Here is a 13,028-nt window from a genome sequence, read left to right as displayed (position 1 = left end):
TGTAGTTTTTATTCAGAGGATGTTTCAACATACAGGATAGTAGATGCTTCTTTCCAGCTGCATACACGTGCTGTGTCTTAAAGAGAACTTAAAAACACCTTTTAAAAAGTAAAAATATGCAATATTTTTAAAACAGCTGCTTGAAGCCATGTTATTAAAACTGTGATTAAAAATTACTTTCAAACAAGTGCATGTTGTATAAGTGTAACCTTGCTTATAGGTCATATTGGCCCAATTACATAAAAATTCATAGAGTTTGAAAGATAGACAAAGCCTATTTTTAAAAAGTTTGGGTATATCTATAAAAGTTGGAAAAAACATGCAGAACCCTTATTGGTATCTTGCTAGCAAGAACGGCATTAACAATAGTTCTGGACAGCAGAGGCTCTAAGTTAGTTCCAAAATATCAGGTAACATGCAGTCACAGTGAAATCCAACTGAGCCCAAAAGGTCTTATACAGAAATTACAACAGGTCTGAGTCTTCATTTCACTGACAACTGTACAAAGTGCATAGGACTTACTCAGACATAATTGACATGTTTGCTCATGTCACAAGTCTCACTACAGGGCAATCACCTCAAACAAGTATCTAATAGAGAAATGAAAGCATGCAGTAACTTGGCTGAGTGACCATACAGAAAACAGGGACATACTTTAGGAAAGACAAGTTCCATTAGCACTTGTATGTTGCTTGCTTTTACTGGGTTATAAAGAAATTTTCCTTTCTCAGAGTTTTCAAATTATGGAGGAGAGGATTTCCAGGTGACCACAGCTGTGACACATTAACCAGTACATGGCTTCCCCAGACTTTGTGGTTATTATAGTAATATATAGTTTAAAATTATATAAAACGGGTATGATCTGGCCCAGACTCAAACTCCTTTGTTCCAAGAAGTCCTTGCAGGGCAACCGACACCTAGCAGAAGCCTACTGTGATGGTCTGCCTGTTATATGATCCACCACTTCTGCTGCATCATCCACATTCATTCACACATCTTACTGTGACTTGATGGAGTCTGATACCTAGTACACATGTAACATCTTCAGAGGAAACCCTATTACTTATGACTCAGTTATTTCCTGTGCAATTTCTGTGCACTGTGTCATTTTATGATTTACTTTCTAAAAAGAATGAACAACTTTTGTTTCAGAAAACTGAAATGACAAAATGTCTGAAAGTAGACGGCTGATGCTATGGCATGACTTTCCTCTCCTCCAAAAACCTGCAAGTAAGCTTTTTGCTTTTACTAGCAAATTCTCTTGCCACCTACTTTTGTCACGACCATTCCTGAAATTACAGCACTGTCTAATTGTGTCAGATGAGAAAGAGTAATTTTACAATGTGAGGTGCAGTACCAAATTCACTTTGCAGAAGACTTCAGGTGATATCAATACCAAATCTTATTGAGGAAGAATTACAGTTTCTTCTCTACAAATGAAAAACAATTCACAGCAAACGTCTTAACTTGGAACATTTCAACAGAATTGTCTGTTTATGTTTAGAATTTGTGCCAGTAACAAACAATAGTATTTCATTTTCCTTTTAAGTGAGGATATTACTGAATAAATGGTACAGAATTTCTAGAAGTTAGTACTTAGTCTAACTAGTTTTTTGCTTGATGTCTCTATGCACACTTTTGTTCATACCCACATCTATCAAGATTTTGTATTTTCTCCAGAGAAATACTCAAACTAAGATACCCAGAATATGGTATTTCAATATCTCCCCCTCTCTTGTAACTAGGACATAATGTGTTGAATTCTACTCCCATTGAGTTCTAATTTCATAAACTAGACTGAATATATGGATAAAAATTTTTCCCAGTAGCAGTGTATTTTCTATGCGAAATGTTTAATATGATCCAACTTGCAACATCAGTAGCAGACTGGATGCTCAAATTCTATTTCAACCCCCAATTTATCAATGGGAATGTTTGACTTTGTACAGTAATCTGAAATCTGCACATAAAACTTTCCAGCAAGTAGGCCAGTGTCTTCAGAGTTTACAAAACATTTCTTCTCCTGAGCTGCAACATTACACAAATATTTGTGTAACAGGTATGACAGAGCAGAAGTAGTAATGTGCTCTTTAACAAACTGATAAGAATCCCAAGCAAATATATGCAGACTTGAGACACCAGACTCAACCTGACCTAGTTGCCACTAACTTGGTGAGAAACTTTCATTTGAAGCTTAATTCATGTATTGAAAACCTGTAATATGATCAGCTATGCTCATACATTTGAATCTTTCAGCCAACTTTCACTAGTGCTGTGTTACTGCCTAGCTTATTTTAAGCAAATACAGTGGGGAACTACATGTAGCAGAATTTGTTTTATGATTACATTTGAGATAACAGGCCTCATAAAATACATCTTAACAAACACCTAGCATACTCAAAAGCTTGGCAAAAATAAAAAGTATTTGGTTTATTAAAAAGTCTGAAATCCAAGCAAAATTTATTATTTTTCTACAAGGAAAAAATTTCACAAATTCTGAAAGCCTTAAATTTTTATAAAATAAGTTTTTACAGTACAATGCCATGAATGTGCAAATGCCACTCTTACTAACTGCCTATCAGACCAAACGATTTCTTGAGTTTTAAAGTGTAGAAAATGTACATAGAAGAAATTAACTGAATATTTTGTGGATGCCCACAGCAGTGTGGCTTCCTTTTTTATTTATTTATTTATTTACCATCCTACCTACATGAAAGTATTTTTTCCAGAGAAGAACATACTAAAGTTTGGCTGATGATTCTGAAGTATCTTATAAAAATGTTAGATGACTGACTGCATACATCTTAACACAAGAAGATATAGTCATAATTAAACAATGGAAGACAAGTTCCACTTTTCATTATGATAGTCTGTTCAAGGCAGATAAGCAGTGTAAGTAGCACTGCTCTATCAGTATGCTGCTAAATGTATTCAGCACAGATTTCATCAATTACCACTACCATAGCCTATAAGTACTGAAGAAAAAAAAAACCCAACACCACACTGTGCAGACTATACACTAAGCGTTCATGTCCATCCATGACATCTTTGCAGGCTATCGTGAACTCACTATCCAGCATTAAACTAATCTCGAACTGCATCAGTCAACAGAAAGCTGACCATGACTTTGCAGCTATTGTACACAAGGACACGTTTGTCGTGAAGCATCACGAGGCAAGTTTCAAGCATACCATGCAAAAGGGACACACCAAAACATTTTCCTGTGGCAAACAACTGCCTTGTCTTGGTTGCTACAGATTCTGGCAAACAGCACCCATTAAATAGATCAGGAAGCTGACTTTAAACAGCCCATTACTAAATGGAAACAGTAGAAATATTATATTTGTTACATACTTGAATACATGATAATTTGAAAAAGCTGTTTTGGTGAACTGTGTTATGGTGGAAAACAAGAATCCTATTGCTGCAAATAACTACAATTGGTATCCCAGTCTTTTAGACAGCCAGATTTACACAGCAGATGACCTCATCAATGGATAGTAGAAAAGCTGGGGCCTTCCTTCAAAGGATATAAAATATAATTCTTTAAGCTGAATATGCAAATTAACAAAGCAATAGGTTGACGACTAAAATAGTCCTGTACTTCTGCCAAATATTTTAACAACAATAAATCAAGAAATAGAACAGCGCTTCAGGATGGGGTTTGACAAGCACATTAAGACAATTTAACTGCTGCCTGTCAACGATCTTGCTCTCCCCTTGCATTTACTTTCATAGTTCTATGTCCTCCCTTGCATCAGCCTTCATAAGGCCCTCTGTGAAGCAGATTCCAGCTGGCAGAAAGGGGTTTTCTGTTTTGTTTTTTTAAAACCAGTGGCCAGTGAGGAGGAGTTGTCTTCTGCCAGACTAATGTGCTGAAGTGGTTCTGCAAAGGGTTAGCAAGGATGGAGCCGTTGTGACTGGGAGAAGGGAAGACAGGATCATCACAGAGAGGCTGCTGGAGTCACGCTGCTGTGAAACCACATTTATTATGAAGTAACACCAAGTAATAACGCAGCACGCTAATAATACATTACTAATGTTTCTTTAAACCTCACTCTCAATGCTGTTTGCAATGCAGCAGCTCTTCTAAGTGGCATGTTCTGAATATCAAATGACTAGCCTGTTTCTAAACAAGGAACATGAAGAGATCCTTTCTATATGGTGGGCTTCCAGCCTAACCTCTAATAAAACTGGGAGGGAAGAGGGGAAAAGCTTTGCTTATTATTTTCATGTTACTATGAAATGTAGTTCACAAATGGCAGGTGATTAATTAGATGGTATTTGAGTTAAGACTGTTGTGTAGTGAATCCTTAGAGAGGCTAGGAAAGCATTAAAGTTATTTGAGTAAACACCACTTTGCACTTCAACATTTTTGAAAGCTTCTTTGGTTTTAATTAAGCATAATTTTAATAGCAATCAATGTAGATCAAATACCATCTACCACCATTCTCATTTCTCCATTCAGTGCAGTTGGATTAAGTGCTATGAATGGCATCTTTCAGTTTTCTTTCATTTTTTCCTGGTCTGGGTTTCTAGACACAGCCTTAACCTGTTATTCTTCTGAGTTCATGTTTGCTGAGGTTCAAAGAAGAAGAAAAAAATAATTGTGTTATATACAAGCCATTTTTAAGATCTACAAACACCCTGACTGATTTGCCACAACACTTTTATCCCTCTCAGACATCAGACGTACATGTGAAAAAACTCATAAGGAATGATATTGTTGGCAAAATTAGGACAAAGACAAAAAGTTGCCTTCAAGCACAGAACTAATGCCATGCTGATGGCAAACAACTCCAGAAGTATCTTGCAAAACTCAGAGTGGACAAAAAGATGACAAATGAGCTTCAGTGTAAATATATGTAAGCTAATACACCTAATGAAAAATAATCTAAATCATATACACACCATGCTGACAAATGACTCTGAGAAGAAATCTAGGAATCATGACTCTAGGAATCAGATCTGTGGAATCAACAGTTTTATGTTCAACAGCAACCAAAAATCCTACCAAAACACTGGGCATCATGAGGAAAGGCATTGAGAACAAGACATAGCACGTTTATACAAACAACCTTCGTCCACCCATATCTCAAGTAGTGTGTGAAGTTCTGGTCTCTGCACCTCAAGGGCAGACTCTAGTCAGAGAGGGGCAAACAAAATATCAAAAGGATGGAGTGCCTGCCTTAGAAAAAGAGACTAAAGAGGCTCCTTTCTTGGAGAGAAGGCTGAAGCAAGATATGATCAATCAAACCATGAAGGTAGTAAATAAACTAATGTAAAACTTGTGCTTGCTAAATCCTCCAGTAATAGAACTAAGGGACATTTAACAAAGCTAGTAAGACATTAGTTTATAAAAGATAAAAGTGCTTCTTTACAAAGCTAGTAGTAAGCTTCTGGAACCTGCCACGACAGAAGGGTGGTAAGGTAGTAAGCATCAGCAAGTTTGAAAAAGACAAGTTCTTGGTTGGCAGGCCCACAAACAGGCTCTAAAAGCACTGAGCAGATATATACCTACCATCCCTAATATGAAAACTAAGTATGCGGGGAGAGTACAAGGGAACAGATGCATAAAATGGCTAAGTGTGTGAACAGCCCCTAAATAGCATCCCTTAAAATCGCTGTGGGAGACTGAACCCTGAGTATGAAGGCCCACTGATCTGACCCAATAAAGCTTTTTCGATATTCTTAATTCTAATATCTTCTTTCAAGCTCTGAAAAAAAAACCCACACAAAAAAGGTTACACCCCTGCTTCTTACCCACTGTGAAAGATACAGGTCAGATTTGAATAACAGCAGACCTTCAGTATAAATTCTAACATATAATATCCCATGTTAAGCAATAAATTAGTACTATATCTTTAAACAAAAAAAAAAGAAAAAAGGTCAGACCCAGGAGGAAATATTTGAATTACTCCAGCCAGTGTGACCCCCACAAAGCCACAGATGTTGTTCCACAGCAGGATCAGCTATTTCAGTGAAAATGTAGCCACCTGCTGAGGGACAAAAGAAACAAACAGCAGCCCCTCAAACAGCAGAGCTGCAGAACAGCTCAAAGGGAGGCAAGGTTAGGTCTGTAAGTCATTCACATTTTTACTACAGCAAGTCTCAAAAGATAGTAAGAGTTAAAGCTTACTGGTACTCAGATGGCAGTCTTAAAAAACTGAGTGCAAAAGCCAGTATCTATAGGGTATTTCCTGCCCTCTTCTCTTCTACATAAAGTATTTATACATGAAATAGGCATATTATAACTGAAATATTTTGAGGCTACTGATAATACAGAACACTTTTTGCAAAGGGAGAAGGTATGCTGGCAATATAGTTCAACAGAATTCTCACATGGTTTTAACCGTATAGCGTATTCTTCACTCACTTCACTCTTACCATTAGCTCCTCTCCAGTATTTGGTAACTTCTTGTTATTCAGAATGAAAGAATGTATACTTACGTATGTCATATGCATATGTAGTGATACATTATGTTATACATTAAATTATACATGTATGTATGCATTACATTACATATTTTCATTCTTAAGGGAATAATAAAGTACAGTTTTGATGAGTAACTATTGCAGATATTTAGATTACTCCCAATAGTTTGGGAGGTTAAATTGAGAGCTACAAAAATCAGATTGCAGGAGGGTTAAAAAAGTGTCTGCTCCCCACTATGCCTGTAAAATACTTAGCACTTTTACATTTTAGGTAGCGATACAAGAAGAGGGGTGTGCTCGTAAATGAGATTTGTAATTCATTATCACACCTTGATTCATGCCTGTATTAATACTACCTACAAGCAGACCCAAGGCTCAGAGAGACTCTTCTACATCCTTTCTTTCTCCTGGATCAACTCTAGAAAGCTGATCTCAGCCACCAACACATCTGCAGTCTGTACAGCTCTGCTGAAATTTACCCCTGCCTGCCTACCTACCAAAGAACAACTTGCCCATCTTCACCTCTCTCCCTCTGTTACTGTGTTCAAGAGCTGTGCTCTCAGCATCAGGAGCTGAATTCCCATGTCCTGTTTAAGGGTACCTTTTGTTAACTTCCTGGAAAAGCATTTACAGGAGACACAGGAGCTAAAGAGCAATTTTGGTCATTCACATATGCCTATGGCAGCAGATACTATCACCTTTTGGAAACATCTGAAGCCTGTGAGTAAGTGACAAAGGGAACACTTGGATGCAGAGGCATTTTATACTTCTGTTTATCTGGAATTCTGCAGAGGTCCATACATCAGTGTTTACAGTCGCTGTGTTTACTGGAGACAGTACTAACAGCTACAAGTCAGTATTTTAGCTGCAGTTCAAAAACAGCATTAGCTTTTCCAAAAAGATCCGTGTACCAGTTGCATGATCTAATACAACTAGAAGAAGAAACATCATTCATTCATCTTTTCTATGATCTTCTGGAACTTTTGAGTAGTTCAACTAAACATACTTATTTCTAAATAAGCATGCCACTTGTTTTCTCTAGCTGTATCAAAAGAAATAATTTTCCTACTACTCATGGCAAATGACATCAATAATATTTTAGTATCCATCTTTATCTAAGCAACTAAATAGGCAGCAGATTGGAGAATGGGACAGCATTGGCTGCTTCAGTTCCAGATTTCTTATTATATTGCATATAGCAATACTTCCCTTTAAAAATTATTACTACAAAAGCACCTCAGGAAAACCCAAGATTTTTTCTGCTATTTTAGTGAGTGTCCTTTTAGTTGGGAGACATACTGAGGGACTCCTTAGAAGAAAACTATGAATAGCAAGCTAACAATCTTTGAAACTTCTGTGTTCTGCTCTAGGTTGAACTAGGTGAGAGCATTATGTAATGATAATTATGAATATTAGTAAGTCTATAGCTGATGAATATTTTTTAACAAGCAAGTAGTTAATACATGTATATTCACTTTAGTGGTGGAATGATCGATCCCTGCTCCAAAAAAGTTCATTACTTATTAATAGAAAAAGAAATCAGCAGTGAATTGAGCACCCTTCTGGAGATACACACTTCAAATATTTTGATCTTTTAGAAAAGGTTTCCTAAGAACACTGAGGGAAAAAAAATAGTTGAGATAAAGAGAGGCTATGTAGCAAATACAGTGGCATATGTTCTCCTGCATGCACATCCTCCTGAGAACAATCCCAGTGAAATGAGTATCACGAATAAAGACCACTCATGTGCTGAAGGTTCTGCAGTTTACCCACCATAAAAGAGATTTTTAGATTAAAATTTGGTGTCACTCACGAGGGGGAAGAAAAAAAAAAAGCTTATTTTCAGCCTGTAATCTTTGCAAAAATTCTACTGGTCTCTGCCACAAAACCACCACAAAAATGTGGGGGTTTCTTTCCTAAGAAAGCACATAAAGAAAACACAGGTGAGGTATGAGACAGACTGGCACAACTGAGCGCATCTCAGACATTGTGTCATGGCTATGTGCAATGTACTTGGATCAGGAATGCTCTCTAAATTAACCTAAAATACTCTGAAGATACTGATTCAAGTTAACTAAATGAGGTTTCTGAAAAACTGGTTTTCCAATATGACATTTTGCTGGATCTATCCGGAATTGGTGATGTACAAGAAAGTGAAATTTCACTAGCAATTTATGTTCTGTCAAAAACAATACTTAAGTGGATAAGTATGCAGAAAGGGAACAATATTAACCGGTATCAGTTATAAATTCCACACCTCAAATCTTTTACGCTTATTAGTGCCTTCCCCTCAGCTGTAAAATTGGGCTTCAGCTCTCCAAAGCAGAGCATGTACTTGTAACAACAGGGCTTATACTGGCTATTCATCCTTGCGATCTATCACATGATTTTAAAAAATTCTGAAAGCATGTTATGCATCACGTGATTGAACGCATCCTTAACTGCATTAATGTATCAGAATGCTCTGTATCAAGAGAGAACCAAATCAATACACTCCTAGAAAGTAGAGAAAGAAGCTTACAGCTGCAAAAGAATGAAAAATCAAATTAAAAACTCTTTATATTTTCTGCACATTAAATGTTTCTTAATGTTTAAAATGCCCAACCCATCACATGCAAAATAATCAAGAGATAACAGAAGCTATTTTGTCTTCCACTGTTAATTGTGGATGCTATCTTGCTTCCTACTGAATCAATGTCAAAACTTCTCTTTATTTCTATGATGGAAGGATCACGTCCATCATCACAAAGTCTGGCAGCATCCTAACGATTCCTTAAAACGTTACATAATCAAGATTCTGAATGTTTACATTAATGTCTGTAAAGAGCATCTAACGGCTTTTTTTTTTTCCTACATTAACAAGATTTGACAATCCCTCAAAGCTTTCCAATATCATCTTCTATCACTAAAAGTACAGCAGGTTGAAGAACAATGAAAAAGGGCACATAGGGATAAATGGGATTTCATCATTGGGATTCCGCCGTCTTAATCAACCCTCGCGTTACACTTACTTTAAAATAACTCAACTTCGTTGAGCTAACTGTTTTAACAACTTTAAGATGCAGTCCGCGGCCACAACAAGCCCACCACCTTCGTTAGTTTCCCCCGCACGTCAATCGCCCAGCTGAGCGTCCGGGACCACGTTCGAGTAAAATTCTTGCCGGGGAGTTGCATCCCCCGCCCCAGGACGCCCCGCCGAGCTGCTCACCCCAGCGCCGCCGCCTCACCGCCGGGCCGGGGCCGCGCGCACGTCCGCGCTGGCGGTTACCGCTCTCCTCACCCGCGCGCGAGCTCCCAGAGCAGGGCTGCAGCAGCCGCCCGCCCCGCGCGAGCCGGGCCAGGGGGCAGTCCCGCCCGCCGCTCCCCTCAGCGCCCTCTGCGGAGAGCGGGACCCGCAGCGCCCCGCCGGATGGGTGCGGGGACGCTGCGCGGTCCGCCTTTCCCAGCGACCACCCTCACCTGCCCGGCAGCCCCTCAGCGGCACCGCCGGGAACACCGGCGGCGCCGGTCGGCGCCCACCGCTGCTCCGCGCTCCGGCCGCTCCTCCCAGCCCTCCCGAAACGATGAAGGAACGGAAGGAGCAGCACCGCAGCCCCTCCACTAGACCCGACTGGCGGGCTAGTGTCGCCCCCAGTCGCGGCTCCCACGGGTACCGCCGGCCACCGTCAACCCGGCGGCGGCACCGAAGTTCCCGCCGCGCCGCCGGTCCCGCCCGGGGACCGGGACAAGGCACGGCCAGGTCCGCCGTACCGAAGGGCACGGCAAGGGACGGCGGGGGACCGCACCCTCCCGCGACCCTTGCCCGCCGCGGCCCACCGCCGCCCAGCGCTGCCGCCGGCCTCAGGCATCCTGCCCGTCCGCCGCTCCGCCCGTGCCGGTACCGCTGCCCGGCGCTGCCACCAGCCTCTCCAACACGAGGCGTAACGGACACGAACGAAAGCGAGCATCCGCGTTCCCCGCGGCCGGACCTTACCGGCCGCGCTCGCCGCCCTCACCCGCCTGGGGGCACGCCGCTCCGTGCTGGGCTCCCGCTGCCGTACGCCGCCCCACAGCCGGCATCACTGCTCCGCCCGCAGCCGCACCAGCCACCGCGGCGCCCGGCAGCAGCGCCCACCTCACGAAAGCGCAGCCCGGGCACCGGCGGGGCTCGCCCTCTCCGACTGACAATCTCCAGTAGCCAATCGCCGCCCGCGCAGCACCGAGGAGGCGGGAAGGTGTGACGGAAAGGGCCCAATGGGAGCTCGCCCCTGCGGCAGCGCTGTTTCCGGGAGGAGAGAACGGCGCCAGGCGGCGGGGGTAGCCGTGGGTGTGAGGTGTTGGGGCGCGCCCGCAGGGCGGCGGCGGGGACGTGTGGATCGCTGTGCCGAGTCGGGGCGGGCCTGAGTGTGACTGGAGCTGGGGCAGGGCCTCGGCCTCTGCGGGACTCGCTTCAGCCCCGGTGGTAGCTGCCGGCAGTGGTAGCGCGTGCGGCGGGGCCGGTCTCCCCTTTCCCCAGTTGCTGTGGAAAACGGGAGCGGGGCTGAGGGCCGGCCTTTCAGGTGGGAAACGTGCGTCGCCCTTCCCCTGCGTGCGCAGGAACATCAAACTTCACGCTGAGGCGCTTTGTTTAAAAAACAAATAAATTAAAAATGGGGAGAGGCTGATCATTTTTTTTCCGGCGGAATCCCGCTGGGCCGAAACCGTGTCTGCCGGCAACATCCCCACGGCGGCCGATTGCTGCCGACCTTGGCGTCGCCGCGGCAGGCGGGAGACCGCGTCCTTAACGGGCGGTGAGTGCGGTGCGGGTGTGCAGTGCCGGCCCGGCCCGCCCCGCGCGGGGCCCTCCAGTACCCTCTGTCGCTATGGTGGCAATGCCCTGTGAGGCTTGTACCGAGTTCGTGAGGCCTCAGAATGGAGGCTTGTCGCACTGGCTGTGCCTGACCTGCCTGCACCTGGGTTTTACTTGGTTCACCTGGACCAGGTGTATCTGGCTAACTTTTGTTTATGGGTTACAACTACAGTTTTGTATCGCTGTTATTCTATGTAGAATGGGGTCTTTTGCACCCTAATCGCAGTGATGTAGCATAGAGGTATACAGGCCTGGCAGGGTGGCGGAAGCCCTGGACAAGTGAAGACGTAGGGTGCACCATAGAGGAGTATTGGCATAGCGTGATAAAGGAAGGGGCACAGGCTTGGTACTGGAGACCTTATGGCTATAAACGGCTTACCCATGGTCAGTTAAAGAAATGGAGGCCTGGAGCTAGAAAAAAAACTGGTTTTGGGGTTAATAAAGAAATAGTATCTAACATTTCTAGAAGGTAACACACTTCTTAAATTCAGGTGAAGAATTGGAGCTGCAAACCAGTGAAGAAAGAGAAAGATAGAAAAGTATGTTAGCAAAGATTAAAATTACTTTAAGGGGATCCTAGAGGAGGAAGAAGAAATCATAAATGTGAACATCATACTTGTCCTGGCCAGGGACTCAAAATGCTTACAAGTCACTGGTGTCCCCTCACACTCCTAACCCAGAATGAAACTGATTGGGGATACAGAGCAGCAGTGGAAGGGTGGATGTAACAGCAGGAGAGGGGTACAACAACAACAGCTATGTTATTATCACTCTTTTTCTGCAACTAATAATTATTAGACTCTTAAGTTTTCAGTTATACTAACAGTAAATGTCTCTTCCCTCTTTTCTAGTCTTTCTAAAAAGACAGGTGAATAAAACTTGAAAACATTTCAGAAAGATATTTCACTGCTGACTTCTTTTCAATACTGTTGGTCTGTATCCACTGTTTTGGCATTTGCTTGTCAAGAAAAGCCCCTTACCCAGTTTTGTGCTTTATCCACTAATTCAAAAGGGTGTGGAGGTTTATTAATTCTTAATGGCTTACCATTATATTTCATGCCTTTTTAGAAATGTTTCTAAAATGCAGTAATCTCTCGAGTTAATCTGGTCATAAGCAAATGTCTGTTAGGTCTTATTGAAGGAATTTATTGTTAATACTAATATTGGATACTGTTTATGGACAGAATTCCTTTTCACTTGTACCAGATGCAGGTACCCTCATCTGTGCTGAGTTCAGAACTGCTGCTACTGTTAAACAACCTGAAAGTCATACCTTTTCCTTTCATAGCAACATTTTAATGCAAATTTTATTCTAGTGAGACTGATCCACTACAGCAGTAGATTTCTTTTCCTCCCACTCTTCAACTGCTTACCTTTTTTTTGGTGGCAATGATATATTTGAGTTTACTGTGTCCGGTGTGAACATTGAGTACATTCACTTTTGTTTGGAAGGAAAAAACAAGAAATGTTTTTGAATGCTTATGGGTTTGGAAACTCCGTGCAGTAGCTCAGTCAGAGATGTCTGTCTTGTAGCAAATTGGTTTTATTAGTTCAGGAGCCACCTCAAGCCTTGAGAAACTACAGTATTAATAACAGTATTGTATACTTATCAAAAAGTATGAGATTTTTTACCCTTTGTTAAAGAAGGAGGTGGTTTTTTTAACATTTGATGTCAGCCATATCTTGGGAAAAAAAACAACCAACAAACATTCTTTATTTACTGTTGACAGTTTTACAAATGTTGCAGAACCAACTAAAGCATTAT

At 42.0% G+C, this 13,028-nt stretch overlaps 1 protein-coding gene across 11 annotated transcripts in view; it reads right to left on the bottom strand.

The window, feature by feature from the left end:
- The window catches only part of B3GALT1 (beta-1,3-galactosyltransferase 1), a 212,259-nt gene extending 201,616 nt beyond the window's left edge, over positions 1-10,643 (bottom strand). For 5 of the 11 annotated variants that reach the window (XR_008577690.1, XM_054830421.1, XM_054830417.1 and 2 more), the window contains exon 1: positions 10,409-10,580. The gene's annotated coding sequence lies outside the window, so the exon portion shown is untranslated. Of the gene's footprint in view, positions 1-9,446; positions 9,563-9,643; positions 9,700-9,894; positions 9,932-10,408 lie in introns of those variants that run through there. The other 6 variants (XM_054830423.1, XM_054830422.1, XM_054830419.1 and 3 more) reach the window with 5 other exon arrangements.
- Positions 10,644-13,028: the final 2,385 nt, after the last annotated feature.

The sequence above is a fragment of the Grus americana genome, chromosome 6, assembly GCF_028858705.1.
Source record: "Grus americana isolate bGruAme1 chromosome 6, bGruAme1.mat, whole genome shotgun sequence".
In the NCBI taxonomy this organism is placed as follows: Eukaryota; Metazoa; Chordata; class Aves; order Gruiformes; family Gruidae; genus Grus; species Grus americana.
Note: the sequence above shows the minus strand (reverse complement) of the source record. Positions and strands in the feature narration are given on the sequence as shown.